At 41.6% G+C, this 20,611-nt stretch overlaps 1 protein-coding gene across 1 annotated transcript in view; it reads right to left on the reverse strand.

The window, feature by feature from the left end:
* Nucleotides 1-20,611, reverse strand: part of Cow (Proteoglycan Cow) — a 1,009,917-nt gene that overhangs the window by 328,729 nt on the left and 660,577 nt on the right. The window lies entirely within an intron of this gene.

The raw sequence follows: 20,611 nt of genomic DNA on the forward strand, positions 1-20,611 counted from the left end.
CTTTCTCACTTCCTTTCCCCCTTCCCGCTTCAATCGTTTCCCTGCTCCTCACAACATTTCTCCCTTATCTCGACCCACCTTCTTTCCCTCCACCCACATTTCCATGTATGCCACCTGTACTTTACTTCCTCTCTCCCTCTCAATTTGCGCGTCTCTCTCTCTATCTTCCATTTCGCCCTCCTTTCCTCCTCTGTGAGGTCATCCTCCACCCTCTCCCTTCTTCTTCTTAGCTTATTCTTTGCTTCCATCACCTTCCTCTTTTCCTCTCTGCCCTCCAATCTCACCAGCACCATTCCACCCCCTTCTTTTCCTGTTCTTCCTATTCTCACCACCTCCTTTATTACACCTACCCCCAACCCCATGCTTTCCCATACCCTCCCCACTTCTACCTTCGCGTCACTTCCTTCCCCCTCCCACCACCCTTACCACCACATTACTTTTTCTCCTCTACCTCTCCTTCTTATCCTGCATCACCTCTATCTATCTCAGTCTCCAATCCTCCTCTTTCCTTTCCACCACCAAACCCTTGCCCTCACTCCCCATTCTTTCCTTTTCCCATCTCCCTACCTTCTCCATCACCTCCTCGAACCTTCACTCCCTTTCTTCCGTCTTCCCCAAATTTTCTACCAACCCTTCTCTCCTCACTCTCTCCTCCCTCATCTCCTCCTCCCAACTCCTCCTAAACCCCTCTCCACTCTTCCTCCATCCTTCTTTTTTCCTCCCTCTCCTTCTTCATTTGCCCCTTCAGCTCCTTTTCTCTCCTCCCTGTCCCTCTTCATTTAACCCATTTCCCCGGCGTCTTCCCGCTCCTCTTAAAACCTCCCGCCTTATCCTCCGGCACATCCCCTGCCTCCTCCTTTCACTCCCGCTTTTTTCCCCAATAACTCTCCAAACTCCCCACGCTGCTCCCCACCCTACTTGTTCTGTCCTTTCTTTTCCTTTCTTCACATGCAATCCTCCCCTTCCCTTTTCCCCTCCTTTTCCCACCTCCATATCTTCCTCTTCCCTCTTTTTCGCACTTCGCCCTTCTCCCCCTAGCCTTCCCCTTCCTATTATACTTTTATCCTATATCCGTACTCCCCTCTTCGTGCACCCTTTACCATTTTTTCTTCTGCCTTTCGCCTTCTCTCTCGTTCGAACTTGCCGCTTTTTCGCTCGTTCTTCCCTATTTCACTCCTCTCCCGCACGATGCCACCACTTACCACTCTCCACGCTCCTTCCCGCCTTATTTCGCCTAACGTCACCACCTAACCTCCAACCTCCCTTATCCCTCCTATACCTTTAACACCTTAAAGCCGGCCCATTACCCTCCGCCCTTCCTCACTACTCCACTACCTTTCAATCACAACCTCCAACCCTCCTTAACAACCTCACTCGCCTTTCCTTTGCCTCAATCACCGCTCACATCTACACACACTAGTCATGCACGCGACCGAAAACGGAAGCCCTATATATTGTTGCGAGCACCGGGTATAGCCGAAGATAGAAGAAGGTCGGCTCCCTTGAAGAGGACGATCGGGAGGCCGACAAGAAGACGGTCTTGTACCGAACGCCATTGCGTTTGGACGTACGGGTTGCATCTTTGTAAACTATCGCCTTGAATATCGGGTGGTTAGAGGTGCAGAGATATAAGTCGTTTATAGTTTTACATTTCATTAGGTCCTGTTTGCTTAACTGTATGTAATCTTGCACCGCGGTATCGAGTACTACGTAGGAGTCGAGGGGTTCTATATACGCATAGAATGATTCGTTTATTTTAGTGGGTACTGAATGTACTTTGCTTAATTTGAACTTTTTTGAGTTTAGTAGTGGAATGTCTAGTACTACAGTTATCGATTTTGTATCCGAAAATGCAGAGAGTGTAAGGATTTCGTATAAGACGTGCATGTTTTCCAGTTTTATTCCGATGGGGAAGTCTAGTCCTTGCGGTATATGAGCTAGTGCGGAAGTGAGGTAGGTTATGATTTGCGCTGGTGGTATCAGTCGTGGATTTAAGACTCCTTTCTTTATATCCATAATGAACTCTAGTAAGTCTTGTGTGTCACGCAGGAGCGTTTCCGCCACGCTATTTATTAATACGAGATTTTCGTCTATAGTCTCTCTAAATCTAGTAATATCAGTCGTCTGTTGGAGTAGGTATTGAATTTGCCAAGTCGCGTTTAAAAGGGTTTTTTCGTTTTCCTGTGTGTTGTATATAGTCTCATTTAGGAGTTCGGTGTTAGCTCTTACAATTTGCATTTGTCCTTTGATTGTATTTTTTATCCTACTGTCTTGTCTTTTTAGGAAGTCTATCTGGTCATTGATTTTCTTTCTATCTTCGGAATCCATTAATCCGAAAAGTGATTTGCCTATGTAACCTAATCCGTCTATTAGTGCGCGACGCTGTTTTGGTGCGGAGCTTATGGTTTGTTGAACATAAGTAATGAGCTTGGCTACGCGGTCTACTTTGCCTTGTATTTTTGTACCGAACGTTTTACAAAATTTTTTTAAAGTTATCAGTAGAAGGTGTTTTACACTGAGTGAGTATGTTATATAGCGATTGCTGGAGACTTGTTTCACGTCGGTAAATGTGAGATATGTCTACGTGTAGTATTAATTTCCAACTATCTCGGTAGATCTGTAGGTCGCCTATGTTTTCGAAATAGATGCCTGGGTGATCTTGAAATTCTTTAATAGCGAAGTCTGAGTCGGGGGTCATCCCTCCCATTATAAGTATCGTCATTTGTAGGGCGGTAATTCTGTAAAATATAATGTCAAGGTGTAGTTAGCGTTTCGTTTTGTAGGTTGCAAGTTCGCCCTCATGCGTGCGAGAGATAAGTTTTTGCAGCGTGGACCAAATGTCCCTTTATCTGACTTAGGTTGAAGTGGGGGCGACGTGCATAGGACTCGATTTTCTCCGTCGCTTCTTATTTCATTTCATTCTTCAACATGTTGTCCATCTCGGATGTGCCGCGTGACATCGTGTTATTTTTACTGGTGTGTTTGTTATGTTTTGAGTTTTTCTCGACGTGTGTGTGGGTGTTTAAATTTGTGTTTCTCCCTAAAACACTATCTTTGTCTTTCAGCGTTTGGAATATCCGGCTCCGCCGGGTTTTATTACTATTGCTTACCGGGTCGCGGTACGCGAGTATCGCGCGGATACGAGGCGGTATCGCCTCGAGTACCTAAGGTGGCTCGACAGCGACGATTCATGGGGGATTCGAGCCATGTTTGGTGAGTTTCAAATGTTTATAATTTTATTTTTTTATTTTTTATATATATATATATTCGTATCTGGTTATGATTCTAGAACGTCATGGGGACACGTTTATCTGGTCCGATATCCAGTCAGTGGTTTGGAGCCTCTTTGACGACGAAGGTTTTTAATCCTTCGTTTTGACTTATCGTGTGTTTTTTTGTGTATTTTTCAACAAAATAAATTTATCCGTCTACTTTTATTTCTTTCTATAATCTAGTTGTTCGCGTAATTTTACTTCCCCTCACGATTGCGATCTTTTCCCATGCTTATTATTCGATAAAGTGTTTTAGTCTGTTTGCGTGTACGCGAAGCGTTCGTCGTCCTTTGTTTATAGTATAGTTGTTATTATCGTATACGCTTTGGATTGTGTAAGGCCCTATCCAAGCGGGTGTTAATTTCTTTGATCTGCCGCGTCTCACGGTCTCGTCGTGTAGAAGTATTAGGTCTCCTATTTTGAAGGACCTTTCGGCTGACTTCTTATCATACTGTCTTTTTGATTTGTCTTTGTTGATCCCTATGGTTTCGCGCGCCATGTTTTTTGTGGACCGTAGTTTTTCGCGTAATTCTTCCGCGTATTTGTCGTAGGAATACGTTAGTTGCGGTGCCTGTTTTAGAGAGGTTGGCAGGGTAGCTTGTCTCCCGAATACGAGTTCGTAGGGTGTGTAGCTAGTGGACTTGTGCGGGGTAGTGTTGTAAGTAAACATTGCATACGGTAGCCATTCATCCCAATCGGTCTGGTCTTCTGTGATAAAATTCTTTAGATATTCTGCTAGTGTGCGATGGCTTCTTTCTAGAGCTCCGTTTGATTGAGGGTGATAGGCCGTGGTTTGTATTTTTCGATCTTAAGCAATTTGCATACGCTTTTGAACACTTAGCTAAGGAAATTGGTTCCTTGATCGGTTAGCACTCGTTGTGGAATACCGTATTCGCAAATTATTCTAGTGACGAATTCTTTGGCTACAGTGTTTGCTTCTTGATTCTCGAGGGGTATTGCTTTACTGAATTTAGTTAATAAATCTTGAAAAGTTAATATGTATTTGTTTCGTCTGCTTGTCTCGGGTAAGGGTCCTACAATGTCAAGAGCGCATTTCTCGAATGGTTCCGTGGGAGTGTCTGTAATCACCATGGGAGCTTTGGTTAATCTCGTTAGTTTATTTTTCTGGCATTTTTCGCATCTGGAGATATACTTTTCTACATCTTGGCGCATTCTTGGCCATGAGTGGTTTAATTTTATACGTTCCAGGGTTCGTTTTACTCCTAAATGTCCACCTAGGGGAGTCGTGAAATTCGCGTAGTATTTGATTTTTATAATCCTCTGTATATGTCGTATCGTTCGTGTCTTTATTTGATCCGGTCTCGTCTTCCTCGTTGGTGCTTTCTCTGTCGACGTTTAGTGCCTCGGTGCTGAGTCGTCGCTTCATTCCTCGCGTAATCGCGAACATTCTACTGAGGGCGTCTGCGTTATTGTTTTTCTTTCCCGCCTTATATTCTATGCTGTAGTCGTACTCTGCTAGCTTCAATTTCCACCTCATTAATCTAGAGCCTGGGTCTTTTACGTTAAAAAGCCAAGCGAGAGGTTTATGATCTGTTACGACTGTAAATTTGGTACCGTATACGTATGGTCTGAAGTGTTGTGTCGCCCATACGATAGCCAACAATTCCTTTTCGATGGTACTATAGTTTTCTTCCGCCTTGTTTAACACTCTACTAGCGTAGGCTATAGGCAAATCTTGCCCAATCTTTCCTTGTGATAATACTGCTCCTATTGCTTTTCCGGAAGCATCTGTTGTCAGAACGAATGGTTTCGAGAAATCGGGGTATTGTAGGATCGGCGCAGTTGTTAATTTTTCTTTCAATATTTCGAAGGCTTCCTGTTCCTGTGCAGTCCACCTGAATTCTTGATCCTTCTTTAATAGTTGCGTTAGGGGTTTCGCGATTTGTGAGAAACGTTCTATGAATCTCCTATAATATCCAGCTAGGCCTAAGAAAGATTGTATGTCTTTGGCTCTTCTAGGTATCGGAAAGTTTCGGACTGCATCGAGCTTCGAAGGATCCGGCTTTTCGGTTATCACGTGGCCTAGGTACACGGTTTCCTTTCGCAAGAACTCACATTTATTTGGTTGGAGTTTTAGGCCACTCTCGCGTATGCGTTCAAATACTTGTTCTAGTCGATCTTGGTGTTCATTTAACGAACGTCCGTAAACAACTATATCGTCTAAATACACGAAACATTTTATTCCTTGTAGGCCCGATAGCACTGTATTCATTAGTCTTTGGAAAGTTGCGGAAGCGTTTTTTAGGCCAAATGGCATTCTATTATATTCGAAATGACCGTACTAGCAACGGTGCGTTCCATTGGCTAGCGCTCGGACGGATTATTTCCTCTTTTACCATCTCTTCAACTTGTCTGTTTACTTCTTCCTTATGCGCTTGTGGCAATCTATATGGCTTTACGTATTTAGGTTTAGTATCTGGGACTAGGGTAATGGAATGTTCCGCCTTCGTAGTGTATCCTAACTTGTCTCCTTCCAATCCGAATATTTCATTATACTTTTCGCATAGCCCGCGTATGCTGGCCTCTTCCTCTTCATTTAAGTGTTCCGTTCTGAGATTTTCACGTAAGATTTGCATCCTATTTCTTCCGTGTGCGGCTTGAACCACGTACATCGGTGCGTTGCACTTTTTATCGCCGATCGCGTCCGTAGGGTCAATGTCATCACTCGTCAGCGTTTGTAATGTCACGGTTGGCGCGTTGATAAGGACTTCGTCCGTAGTAGTATTCATTATGCTTATTACACATCTCCCTTTCCGACCCACAGTTAGCGAATTTCCTATGAACACTCCTGGTTGAATTGATCGTCCTTCTACTATACCTTCACCTATATCCGTTGTTCTAGCTAGGACGATGGTTTCAGAACGCGGTTTTAAACTTACGTTATTTCCTGAATAAGGGAATCGTATTCCGTACAACTCTATTCCTATGTTGGCTCTGATGCATACGTCGTGTTTAGCCTTAAAATCTTGTCCTAATATTCCGTCTGCTTTTAACGGGAAGTCGTTTCTGACTAACCGACAAGGGTGCGTTATTGTTTTATTTCCTACTTTTAATTTTAAATGTACTAGGCATAACGTTTTTATCTTCGTAGGAGCTATGCCTCGCAACGAGACTATTTCGTCTACGGCACGGACCTTATCTTTTACTTTCCCTATCTTTATTAACGTAATGTCGGCTCCAGTGTCCACTAACATTTTTGCCTTTTCATCGAACAATTCCGGCGCTTCAATTTCGATAGTGTTTTCGTGCTGGGATGACGCTACCATATTCGCTCGGTATGACTCTACTCTGGTTCCTGCATTTGTTTGTCTATCGCCCGTCAATCCGCGGCTCGCAGAAGGGGGATCTCGATTTTCACTCGATTGTTCTCGACTAGGGTTTCTGTTAAAATTTTGTCTGGCATCTTCGCGTCTATAATTCGTGTTATTATAACGCGGTCTATTATCTCGCCCGTTTGCTCTCTCTCTTGCTCTGCATTCCCTGATCTGGTGCCCCGGTTTTTTAGAGTAGTGGCAGACCATAGTTACTCGCTGTACTTCCTTTTTTATGGGCGTTTGTTGCGTCGGATAGTTTTCTCGCGGCATGCTCAATCGCGTATAGCAGTTCCTAGCTAAATGTCCTAATTTATTACAGCCATCGCAGCGCGGTACGTTCGATCCTTCTCTTCCTTTGGGCTGATTACTGAATTTCCGATAGTTTCGCGAGGTGTTTAAACCCATTGCTTGTTCCTCTTCTATAGCAGCGGCTATAGCTGCATTTAATGTTTCGTAGTTTCTAGACCTTATAACCGTTCTCAATTTTAAATTCAACCCGAGGGTGAAAACATCTAGGGCGCGTTCTTGCACTGATTCTGTTAACGCTTTATTTACTTCGTCACTGTTCCCTGGTTTTACCGTTAGTTCAGATAATTCTCCTGCTAACTCTTCTACTCTACACGCAAATAACTTTACGCTTTCACCTTCTCGTTGGTGACAAGCGTGAAACTCTGCTCCGACAGCTCCTATAGATCTTTTGTCTACGAATAAGGAAGTTAATATGTCCTTTAATTTATCGAAAGTATCTACATCCTTGTACTCTAATACTTTGGCTGCTTTACCTTTAATTTCTGTGCCTATCACTGTTTTCAAGAATCGTGGCAACTCATTTGCGGGGACAAACTCCGCGGCGCTTGTATAAGACTTCAGAAATTCCGCTAGCTCGTCTGACGATTTTCCTACGAATTTATCTACTAACGACAGCGCGGTAGATAATCTTTTCATGTCCGGTGTCGGTATTGGGACGCTATTTTCCACATTTAGAGACATTTTTCTGTCTTCTGTCCCTTCTATATCCAACAAACTAAAGTCCGCTAGTACAATCGGATATTCTCTATTCGGCGTTACAAAGTTTTCCGGGGACGACTCGGCACTTGAATCGTCGTTTTTTCTAACGCTTAGTCGCAACGGCGACGGTCGAAGTGTTCGGCGAGACGGTCTTGGATGGTCTATAGAAGGTAGGAGATCTAGTTCCTCTCGTAAGAAGGTTAGTTTTTTATAAAAAAAACCATTCGAAAGATCGCAACAAGCTTCTTTGACCCGGAAGTTTAAATTGATTTGCGCGTTCGTCTTCTATAGACATTCATGTACCGTTTCCAGATTTTGTTAGGACTCTGGTTTACAATATGTACGTTTACGCTATTCGGTTACTCACAAGGCTGCTCTCTTCCACATGTCGACAGCTCGGTCAGGCGTCCTCTCGTCCGTGAATCGTCGGTGGTGATAAGAGATGAATCGGACCCAGCAAGGTCGATCCGTACAGCTGTTTACTGCGTGCTCCGACGGCTGCTACCTTCGTACGGCTCTCCGTCCGTTCCTTGGGTGCGGCTTCCTCTCGTCCCTCAGTCCCCAAGTCCTCCCGTGCGTCCTGGTTCTCGGATCAGTGACGTCCTCGTAGATGGATTTTGGTGTTTGGTTAATGGTAGTTTCACCCGTTCACTCGCAGGCTGATTTTACTCGCCACCAGGCTCGTCGTCGTTCGGACTGCGTCGAACGTATTTCTCGAAGGCCGTTCCTCGGTCCTCTGTGCTACCTCGGTAGCGACGTTGCCCAGTTCTTCATTATGAGATAGTGATGGTCCAATCTTGTCGGAGGTAGTTCAACTTCAGTCGACGATGATCAATCGGTCGCGTCAAGGCTCGGTAAAATTTTTTACGAAGCACATCCCACCGCTGCCACCAATTGTTGTGCCCTGTGATGTGATACGCAAGGCTGGTACGGGATTAGACGTTTTCGTAGGTACGGGAGTGAATAAAAGATTGGAGTCTACTGGGAGAACTACTCGTTTAAACACAGAAACTAAGTCTTTATTCAAGCGTTAACCAAACTAGACCGTGGAATTACAGGAATAGCGACCGTGATAGCACGACGAATGTCGGGTCTAGAATCCGCTCCTTAGCGGAGTCGATTTGGTTTTATATCCCACTTGGGCGTGGTACGCGTTACCATGCCCGATCGCGGCGATGCGTTCGCATATCGCTGATTTTGTAGATTCGGTTGCTTGGCGGCTGTCTTAGCCTGGAAACGTCTCGAACGTTTCGTAACGCAATATAATATGTATAATATGTCTGACGGCACGTGTGCTTGGGCGTTTCCTGGGCACAACAATATGTTCTAGAACACACAGACACAAAACGTCGATATAATGTTGATACATTAAACATATTAAATATCAAACGCACAAAATAATGCAAAGTATTACATACTTGCAGAGGCGGTGAAGGCGGCGACGGCGGCGAGTTCCAATCCGGGACCATATGAGTGGTGAGGGGGGTGACGGTGGTGGCGAGGGGGGCGACGGTGGTGGCGAGTCCTGGAACATAGAAACCCGCGATATAATATTAACACAAACGTCTGATTTTAATCTCAAACGATTTCAAAGGTTAACCGCGATAAATGTTAAAAAAATATTGTTAAGTACATACCTCTGGACTGTCTCTGCAGTCTGGGGCAATCCTTAGTAATCCCTTTTTTTCAGAAATGAAATTTGTCACACAAAAAAATCGGACTGTCACCGTCACGATTTGAATGCAACTGGTCTCGATGCATCTCCTGGCTCTCGCATGTCAAAACCCCCTCCTATCATGAAATCGAGAAGTATGTAGCTTTGCAAAGTAGGATGCCGTTGTTCTTCACCATCTTCATCACAGGCCACCTGCATTTTCGCTGACCATCCTCCTCCATGTACTTATCTTCTTCTTCTTCGCTGACCGTCCTCTCCTTATTCACACGCATCTTCTTTCCCTTCTTCTTTGACACATCATTCGACTACATCACGCCACTTTCAACGTGAAGCGAACGGATACTGAACGGCTTTCAACGTGTACCGACCGGGTATCGAACGGGTATTGAACGGGTTTTGAACGGCTTTCAACGTGAATCGAACGGGTACTGAACGGTTTTCAACGTGTACCGAACGGGTACCGAACGGTTTTGATCGGATATCGACATTCGGAGTGCAATTTAAATTATAAAAATGCGTTTCACATCCCCATAGTTTCCATAATTTATCCGGCTATGATTCACATTTCATTATCGAGGAAATAGCTACCGCTTACGAAGGTCACGTTGATGTATTACCCATAGCGAAAGAAAAGTATTTCTTTCACAAAAAATGTCGAAGATACGACTGATTCAGACTCGCGAAATTGTATTAAATTGCGATTCATCAATTCGTACAAATTTCTAAATACCAGTCTCGACAAATTAGCATCTTTTCTTTGCACAGATCAATTAAAAATTTTACGATCCCAATTTGAAACATTATCCGCCGAAGATTTCAATATTGTTGCGAGCACCCTTTCGTTGAAATCCAAGGCCTGCTGGTGCTCGTGACAAGAACAAGAGGACAGCGAGAAGAAGGCGATCGGATCGATCGCCTGTCAAGCTGTCATTAGGGCCCTTTACACGGACGGTCTTGCGCGCGGTCCGGCCCGCGGGCCGGCGCGCCACACGCCGCGCGGCCCGCAAAAGTACGTGAGGCCGGATCGTGGCGCTCCTTCGCGCGGGCCAGAAGGTCGTACCCGTCACTACTTAGAGATAGCGAGTTCGGGCTCCCATTTCTACGTCGACTCCACATGCTTTGTACACGATCCACCGCAGTGGTGTATTGTGTTCTACCTGTTCGATGTATATTATCGATCTGCGAAACGATCGACAAGACACGATCGCGATATACGTTCGCGAAAAGTATACAAATTCCTCGATATACCTGGCCTATAAAGGATATCATAAATGCTGTTACTGTAGGGTACACTGAAACATCTGTTTTTACGAAGCTAAATTTGGTTGACCTGAAGGTGCTATAAATTCTAGAAATGGTTTATGACTCAGTTATAACGAGTGTAAAATTTTACAAGGGTACATTAAAAAATGTCCAAATGTTTCCCCGGCAATGCGATGGCAAATGAAATTGCAGTTAATACATTCACTGTTGTGACGATCATAAATATTACTATTAACGGCAATAATTACCATGTCACTGCTTGTTTTAATATAAAAACTAATATTGATAGACAATAAATACATATAGGTATGCAAGTGATGTTATGTCTAAGATAAATGATGAAGAGATGTAATATGCAAGATGTTTTGAAGAAGGGGGGTAGTCTTCTGTTTGCTCGTGATGCAGGTCAAATTTTTCACCCACGCTCTTGCGTGGCGCGCAGCAAGAAAGCATCACAGTCCTGCCCGCGCGCCAGAAAGCACCACGCTCCTGTCCGCGCGCAAACCTCGAATCCAGAAGAGTTTTCATAAGAGATAGAAAAGGTAGTTAGAAAAGGAAAAAACGATACTTGGAACCAGGCTCGTTGCGCGCCTCAGGATTTCCGACAGTGCGGACGAGTCTGAGGCGCGCGACGAGCCTGGCAGCCGATCCTGGCAGCCAAGACTCCAAACGCAACGCCGTCGATAAGCCGTGCCTCGATGGGTTTCGAGGACTTCGACCCTCGAGACCAGGGGGGCCGTACCATGTTGCCCCCTAAGACGTGGCGAATAAAAAATTCTACATTTCGCACCGGATCTTGGCGAAAGTGACGTGGATCGTTTCCTTATGTTTTCCCGATGAAAATGGTCCAAAAAACGACACAAATCGGATTGTAATTAAGGAATCTTCATAATAAATTGATTTCCATAACTTCGTTAAAAATAGTCCGATTTACATGAAATTTGGTATAATTTTCATTTGAAAAACGTAAAGAATCCATCGGTATCACTTCCATATCGATACGATAAAGAATAAAGTATACAGTTTTTCTGAAACAGGTATGAATCCTTGGCCAACCGCAGCGAATCGAGGTCGGCGACCCACAGTCGAGGGTGAAATATTCATTACAACGTATTGAGAAATTCTTTACTCTTCGTCGTATCGATATGAAAGCAACACTAATGGATTCCTGGCGTTCTCCCAATTAAAATGATCACAAATATCATGTAAATCGGACTATTTTTAACGAAGTTATGGAAATCAATTTATTATGAAGATTCCTTAATTACAATCCGATTTGTGTCGTTTTTTGGACCATTTTCATCGGGGAAACATAAGGAAACGATCCACGTCACTTTCGCCAAGATCCGGTGCGAAATGTAGAATTTTTTATTCGCCACGTCTTAGGGGGCAACATGGTACGACCCCCTGGTCTCGAGGGTCGAAGTCCTCGAAACCCATCGAGGCACGGCTTATCGACGGCGTTGCGTTTGGAGTCTTGGCTGCCAGGATCGGCTGCCAGGCTCGTCGCGCGCCTCAGACTCGTCCGCACTGTCGGAAATCCTGAGGCGCGCAACGAGCCTGGTTCCAAGTATCGTTTTTTCCTTTTCTAACTACCTTTTCTGTCTCTTATGAAAACTCTTCTGGATTCGAGGTTTGCGCGCGGGCAGGAGCGTGGTGATACTATTGAAGCGACCGCGTATAACTTCGATTTTTTATTAATTAAACGATGGAATCGTTTGTCCACTGACGGATTTCGATAGCGTAGATGTAGAAGACGTTTGTCCACCCCAAGATTACGTTTGTCCAGCCTCCTGAACCGAATTATTTATAAAAATCGCGAAAAATGAAGGATACTGTTGAAGCGACCGCGTATAACTTCGTTTTTTTTATTAATTAAACGATGGAATCGTTTGTCCACTGACGCATTTCGATACCGTAGATGTAGAAGACGTTTGTCCACCCCACGATTTCGTTTATCCAGCCTCCTGAACCGAATTATTTATAAAAATCGCGAAAAATGAAGGATACTGTTGAAGCGACCGCGTATAACTTCGATTTTTTATTAATTAAACGATGGAATCGTTTGTCCACCGACGGATTTGGATAGCGTAGGTGTAGAACACGTTTGTCCACCCCAAGATTTCGTTTGTCCAGCCTCCTGAACCGAATTATTTATAAAAATCGCGAAAAATGAAGGATACTGTTGAAGCGACCGCGTACAACTTCGATTTTTTATTAATTAAACGATGGAATCGTTTGTCCACTGACGGATTTCGATAGCGTAGATGTAGAAGACGTTAGTCCATCCCAAGATTACGTTTGTCCAGCCTCCTGAACCGAATTATTTATAAAAATCGCGAAAAATGAAGGATACTGTTGAAGCGACCGCGTATAACTTCGATTTTTTATTAATTAAACGATGGAATCGTTTGTCCACCGACGGATTTGGATAGCGTAGGTGTAGAAGACGTTTGTCCACCCCAAGATTTCGTTTGTCCAGCCTCCTGAACCGAATTATTTATAAAAATCGCGAAAAATGAAGGATACTGTTGAAGCGACCGCGTACAACTTCGATTTTTTATTAATTAAACGATGGAATCGTTTGTCCACCGACGGATTTGGATAGCGTGGGTGTAGAAGACGTTTGTCCACCCCAAGATTTCGTTTGTCCAGCCTCCTGAACCGAATTATTTATAAAAATCGCGAAAAATGAAGGATACTGTTGAAGCGACCGCGTACAACTTCGATTTTTTATTAATTAAACGATGGAATCGTTTGTCCACTGACGGATTTCGATAGCGTAGATGTAGAAGACGTTAGTCCATCCCAAGATTACGTTTGTCCAGCCTCCTGAACCGAATTATTTATAAAAATCGCGAAAAATGAAGGATACTGTTGAAGCGACCGCGTACAACTTCGATTTTTTATTAATTAAACGATGGAATCGTTTGTCCACTGACGGATTTCGATAGCGTAGATGTAGAAGACGTTAGTCCATCCCAAGATTACGTTTGTCCAGCCTCCTGAACCGAATTATTTATAAAAATCGCGAAAAATGAAGGATACTGTTGAAGCGACCGCGTATAACTTCGATTTTTTATTAATTAAACGATGGAATCGTTTGTCCACTGACGGATTTCGATAGCGTAGATGTAGAAGACGTTTGTCCACCCCAAGATTACGTTTGTCCAGCCTCCTGAACCGAATTATTTATAAAAATCGCGAAAAATGAAGGATACTGTTGAAGCGACCGCGTATAACTTCGGTTTTTTTATTAATTAAACGATGGAATCGTTTGTCCACCGACGGATTTGGATAGCGTGGGTGTAGAAGACGTTTGTCCACCCCAAGATTTCGTTTGTCCAGCCTCCTGAACCGAATTATTTATAAAAATCGCGAAAAATGAAGGATACTGTTGAAGCGACCGCGTACAACTTCGATTTTTTATTAATTAAACGATGGAATCGTTTGTCCACTGACGGATTTCGATAGCGTAGATGTAGAAGACGTTAGTCCATCCCAAGATTACGTTTGTCCAGCCTCCTGAACCGAATTATTTATAAAAATCGCGAAAAATGAAGGATACTGTTGAAGCGACCGCGTACAACTTCGATTTTTTATTAATTAAACGATGGAATCGTTTGTCCACTGACGGATTTCGATAGCGTAGATGTAGAAGACGTCAGTCCATCCCAAGATTACGTTTGTCCAGCCTCCTGAACCGAATTATTTATAAAAATCGCGAAAAATGAAGGATACTGTTGAAGCGACCGCGTATAACTTCGTTTTTTTATTAATTAAACGATGGAATCGTTTGTCCACCGACGGATTTGGATAGCTTAGGTGTAGAAGACGTTTGTCCACTCTCTAGATTTGAATTATTATTACAAATAGCCCAGAATTACGACACGGTTGAATCGACCTCGTTCAAGTTTAATTTTTATTAATTAGGCGGTAAATTTCGTTAGTTTTGATGAAGAAGACGTTTGTCCGCCCAAAGATTTCGATTGGCCACCTTTCAGAATTGACTTAATCGGTGAATTCAATTTATTATTTCCTTCGTCACTTTCTTGGCAATGTTATGCCGGCGTCGGTCGAGTCGCGAGATCGTACGATCCGCGAGTACAAGTGCCATGACTGGTACTTGTGACCACTGACAGAGTCAGTGGTACCGCACTTTACAGTGCGGTGCGACACCGGGCCGGTCAAATTTATAATTTCTATCGTCACTTTATTGGGAAAGTTATGCCGGTGTCGGTCGACTCGCGAGATCATACGATCCGCGAGTACAAGTGAAATACTTTTAGCTTTTGTGGTTTTGGAATTGTACGCAATTTTTGACTAATGTCATTATGTACTGTCCATATTCTTGCTGTATTACGGCAATAAGCTGTAAAATGTCCTGGGCTATGACATACGATGCCACTTAAAGCATATATTGCATCTTCAATTTGAAATTTTTCAGGTATGCCATTTAAAAATATTCCATCCATTTTATTTAGTTGGAAAAAGATTTCAGTTTCTATGAACACATATGATTTTGGTTCTCTCTTTATATGCATTGTTGATTGACGTGTTTTACACGTGCCTGTTTGTATAGTGAAGAATTACGCAACAAAATTAAGAAAATTTTGTTTAAAATCTTCGGTTGTGCATTTACTAATAAATTCTACTACAAACAATTTTCTGAAATGTACTTTACATTTGCCGCAGATTCTATTTTCTTCTACACTGCAAACGTCTGTTACCAGTATTGTAAGTAACCAATTGGCGTTTGTAGTACAATCTACAATATCATTTTGAATTTCAAATATTGTACCTAAAATAGCTCCACGCTCTTCATACACGGAGTGGGCGATATTCTCCATGGCGTATTTTTTGACAAACATCAAAAATATATTTTCTGAGTTTTCATCGACCCAGTTTTTAAATGAACTATAATTGCAATACGCACTGGTTAATATTTCAACCAATGAGTCGAATGCACATGTATTTTTAATATATATATTTTTTTCCATTAAGTGTAACCAAATTACAATTATATCCATTTCTTAAGATTTCATTTTTTCTTTTCCTTAATGGCCTATCATATGTAAGATGAATATCTGGACATGAAGTTAAATATTTCCCTCTGGGAGTATTATTTTGGTTTTCGATTAAGGGCTTCTGTATTATATTGTCTTTATTTTCATCGTCCTCTTGTAAATCTTTTAATTTATTTGGTTTGGCTTCAATATTTAACCCTTTCCAATTTTCCTGTTCCGTTAAATAATGATAAGTGTGCGTAGCGTTTTGCGCATTTTCGCCAAAATCACGTAAATCGATTTTTCTTTCTTTTTCTTGTCTCACCGCAGTTTGCAGCAGTGCATTTTTTTCGTTCGTGCGTTTAATTGCAGCACGCTCCAATTTCGAAAGACTTTCGATAGATTTGATATGGTGAATGATAAATTTATCGACGCGCATTGGTTTATAATTTGCGCCCAAATCTGAATGCTTCAGATCTTTAAAATATGCCTCACATCTAGAGGATGTCGCTACATTCGATGACAGAGGGAAATATCCCCTCATCACCTGTGTCCAGAGAGGAAAATGTTTTGCCAATTTAACTAGATATGTGACTAGTTCTGGACAATAGAATGCATTATACCTATCTGTCTCTACACTATCTTTTGCAATTTTTTCAGCCGCATCTCTGATAATATTTATAAATTGAACTATATTTTCATTTTCATTTAAAGTTTCTAAATCGTCGTATTCTTTGTAATTCTCGTCATCGCTCGTAAATGTAAATGACTTTATTCTTTCGAATAAATAGGATCGCTTCTGCTCGCATATTACTTCATTTCCATCAGAATCTTTGCCATCGTACTCACTGTAAGCGACAATAAATACTGAGCTAAGCAGTGTATTAAAATCTTCCACATTATCGCACGATGACATTAGCCCCGCGCATCGCACAAAGAAATCTTTAATTTTAGGATGGTTTCTATGAAATACATCTTTGTTACAAATAATTTTGATTAAATGGGCAATATCAATTCTGATGAAACACTGAAGTGGATTTTGCAAAATTTCGCCAGCAATATAATTTTTTAAGCAACGTTCATTGAATGCTAAGCTGCTTGCATTCAAAAGGGCCAGTGAATAATCACAATCTACTTCTGGAGGCACTGGTGCCCCGTACCTTATGATCTCCCTCAACCAACACGTAATTAAATTTGTATCATGCTTCTCTGAAAGCATTTGAAATACTGGTTGTATACCATTTGTACCTTTTACAATGATTTGATATAAGAATATATGTTTCTTCTCGCCATTTGGTTTTTCTATTGTTTTCACTAATTTTCCAGTCGCATCTATTTCTATTTTTCTGCACGTTTTAATTAATGTTTTATACAATTCCATCTGCATAGGAGACCAGTAAAAACAATAGAAATGATCCTTTGAGATCTGTTTAACGTACCCTGAATATTGCCCTTTATATTTCAACTGACATAAGGAATTGATGGGATCAAGATTTTTATTTATTCCTAATTCCCGTACGATGGCTTCTTCTCTGATTTTCCTCAAAGTACATTGTCGCGCAACATAAGGTGGTTCGGGACCGTCATATGTTAAATCGGATACTGCCTCATTTATCCATTGTCTGGGTTTAATATTTAAAAGTTTTTGCCCAATTGCTACTCTATTTTTTCCTTTTATCGCCCTTTTATTTTCATGCGGTATTCCCGAAGCATCGACTGTGTGCACTCTTAATACAATACCAGTGCCAGGAGCCGGTTCGTGTAAGCAATGAGCTTTAAATTCGGCACCGCATTCATTACAAGTGCCATATATTTTTAAATATGTTTCCGCTTCCGGAGAATTGAAAATTTTGCCATATTTAAACGTATAAGCGCACGGAAGTTTCGTTTTTAAAAAACTAGCTTTGCAAATAATATCAGTCCAACCGACTAAGTATCTTATAACATTTTCCACGAGTGCCCTTTTCTTTATAAACTTTAGATAAGGGAGCAATAGATTTCCATTGCTCCTCAGACAATATAAGATCAAAATATAATGGCGGAAGTTTATTACGTATATTATTCGCATTACTGTGAGGCTCGAAATCTTCACTAGTATTACTTGCGTTAGAAACATCAATGCTATCCATCACAGCTTCTTCTCCTTCTTCATCTTCTTCCACTGGAATTTGGAAATGTTTCTTCAAATTGGTCAGCAAATTCCACCGATTGTTCCTCACGTAAAAGTTTAAGGTGTTTGGTGACAACTTATCACAAATTTTTGAGGACACTTCCCACACTTTATCCGTGCGTCACTTCAATTTATATTCCTCATCGAACAATTCACATTTTTCACACTTCTGCAATACGTCCAGAATAACGCCGAAGTGTATCAGCGCTTTTCTCGGCATGTTTCATCAATGACCACAATGAAATCGCAAAACCGTAAGTAATATAACTCTCACAATTACTTCACAAACCGTAAACGAACGCACGATCTCACCAGAGCGGTCTGTGAACAATGGCTGACTTTCGTGGCGCGTGGTTGGAAAGAATTCGAGAATATCGCAGGCATTTGTTCCGATTTCAGCGGTGCCACGTGGTGCCGCGCGCGTAACATAGTAAGCATGGTTCTGGTAAGCAGCAGGGCCGCCACATAAGGGTGCTAATCGACAGGGACGCTAAAAAACTATATTGGACGCTTAATAATAAAGAAATCGAACTTTCACAGAAACAAAATGTATATGTAATTCTGTTTGTTATACTCCGTAAATACAAAACATGTTAAATAGGAAATCTGTGTAGAATTCTGGGGAAATTTTCTTACATAAGCATCCTCGCGCCTGCCCTGCTGGTTAGTGATTGCAAATTTATCGACTTTTTCAATTACCGGTAATTCGGTAAAATTTTCAATCAAAACCCGTGATTACCAATTCAACGGTAATTTACTGGTAATTATATAAGGCATTGAAAATATAAAAGTAAACATTACAAAAGAAAAATTTTCTTGGACTCTAATCGAGCATTATATAAAAAATATATGCAAATAAAACTATTCTGAACATAAAATGTAAAATGATATAACACAAAATAGATATTTTTGTATAACTATTGACAATACTTATTAATATGGATCCTCACCACGAAAACAATGAAAAGAATCTTAACTTACATACATAATTAAATATTTTTTATTTAAAAATTCTATTTAACAAATAAGCACGCAAAAAAACATATTTTGTCCAAACTTTGCTCTCCTGATAAAGCGCTCTCAGTTTCTACACTTGTTGGTCGGATAGTCATTAAGAAATCATATGCCATTTAGAGGTATTTCCTCTTTACTTTTTCTACTTGAAAATACGTCCATTTTTTTTATGGCTTCATTCAGATTTTTAGTTTTCTTTTGGATCAGAGTTGGTTCTTCTTGAGATACTTCGCATTTCGTCTCTATTAATAATTGAGGTTTTCTTCACTGATAACGTAGTAGATATCGACGGAATTAATGAACGCATATATGTGCTACATTGGTATACATAATTTATCGAATTACCGGTAAGAATTTGGCGAATTAACGGTAAAAATTGGAGAGTGTATCTAGGTAAATCGGTTTACCGGTATTGCGATCCCTACTGCTGGTAACTTACCAAATACACTAAACTTTTACGTTGGAACCAATCGGTGGAATTTGCTGACAAATTTGAAAATATATCAATCTTGCGAGGCACCACGTTCATTTTTGTATTCAAAGAGGAAAGTGCTTTGCTAATTTCAGGACAGAAAAAAAGCGCATTGTAACTATCTGTCTCTGGAGTAACAGAGAAACAGGTACATACTTCTCCCTTGCAATAGTGGGGTCGCTGCCGGTCGCTGCGACCTGTCGTGCGACATTTACACGTGACTCAATCTTTGCGGCAGTGCAAGATGACAATATTGCCGCAAAAAATTGCGACACGTATGAATCTCTCTATACACATATGTCTCCTAACCTAGCCTGAACATTTACAGCAATTATTGTTTTGAAATTCCTTATCAATGAAAGAATGGCAATTACATGATGAATAAAATATTTAAAATGAATAGCAAAATATTTCTTCTATTCAATACAATGCCCTTCAACTACTATCCCAAATTGTTCCTTGTAAAAGTATTTTTTATATCGATTCTTTCAAAATTATTCAAATCCGACTTCTATGTATATGTACTAATTTTGGGAAAAAAACTTTTATGGCGATTCTTTTCATCTCGATTCTTCCAGAATCGATTCTTTGCTTCAGATTTTTTAGAAGGATCGATTCTTATAATTCGATTTTGAATCGATTCAAGAATCGATTCTTTGAGGTGAATCGAACACCCATACGACAAAAGGGACTTTCCTGACTGAGAAAAATCTGTCCCAGGGTTGCCACTTGCCAGAAATGTCGCTGACACACAAGATTGTCATTGGTTCGCGTGATGACGCCAGGACGTCAAACCAATCGGCGCCAAGATAGGTTTTGGCTTTGAACCAATCGACGTCAAGTGACATTGTGTGCATCAGAGACATTTCGGGCATCCCTGGACTGCCTGGAGAGTTCTTCACTGTCCATCGAGACGTTGACGAGGCGACCACGAGATTGACGCCAGCAAAATAATGGACAACATGCACAATATAAGTATTTTCGTCGGGACGACATAACGATGTGCGTTACGAAAAACAGCATGTCTGTCTTCGTTGTGTAGGACGATAAATTAAACTCTTATTGTAAGATTATTACTGTTCGACAAAATTTAACTTTTTTTCGGGCTTGTAACATTCAGTAGCCGTTTCTTCGCTCCACGCGTCGCGACAGACATTTTTCCTCCGGAAACCATCGAAAGATGTAGTACAACACCTCCTGTTTTCAATACAGAAACGAAAGAGTTTGCCACCACGTGCGCCGTCGACAGTGGTAGTCAAGAGCACGTGGGCCGCTCAGCGTCACAGAATCGCGTAACGTGCATACATTGTAACCTTTTTCAAAGTCCTGCTCGCCCGTCAGCGTCTCGTCGTGATAGTTTCTACCATGTAATCCAAAACCCTGCTAAAATTCGTTA

This window comes from Andrena cerasifolii, chromosome 7 (assembly GCF_050908995.1).
Source record: "Andrena cerasifolii isolate SP2316 chromosome 7, iyAndCera1_principal, whole genome shotgun sequence".
NCBI classification, from domain to species: Eukaryota; Metazoa; Arthropoda; class Insecta; order Hymenoptera; family Andrenidae; genus Andrena; species Andrena cerasifolii.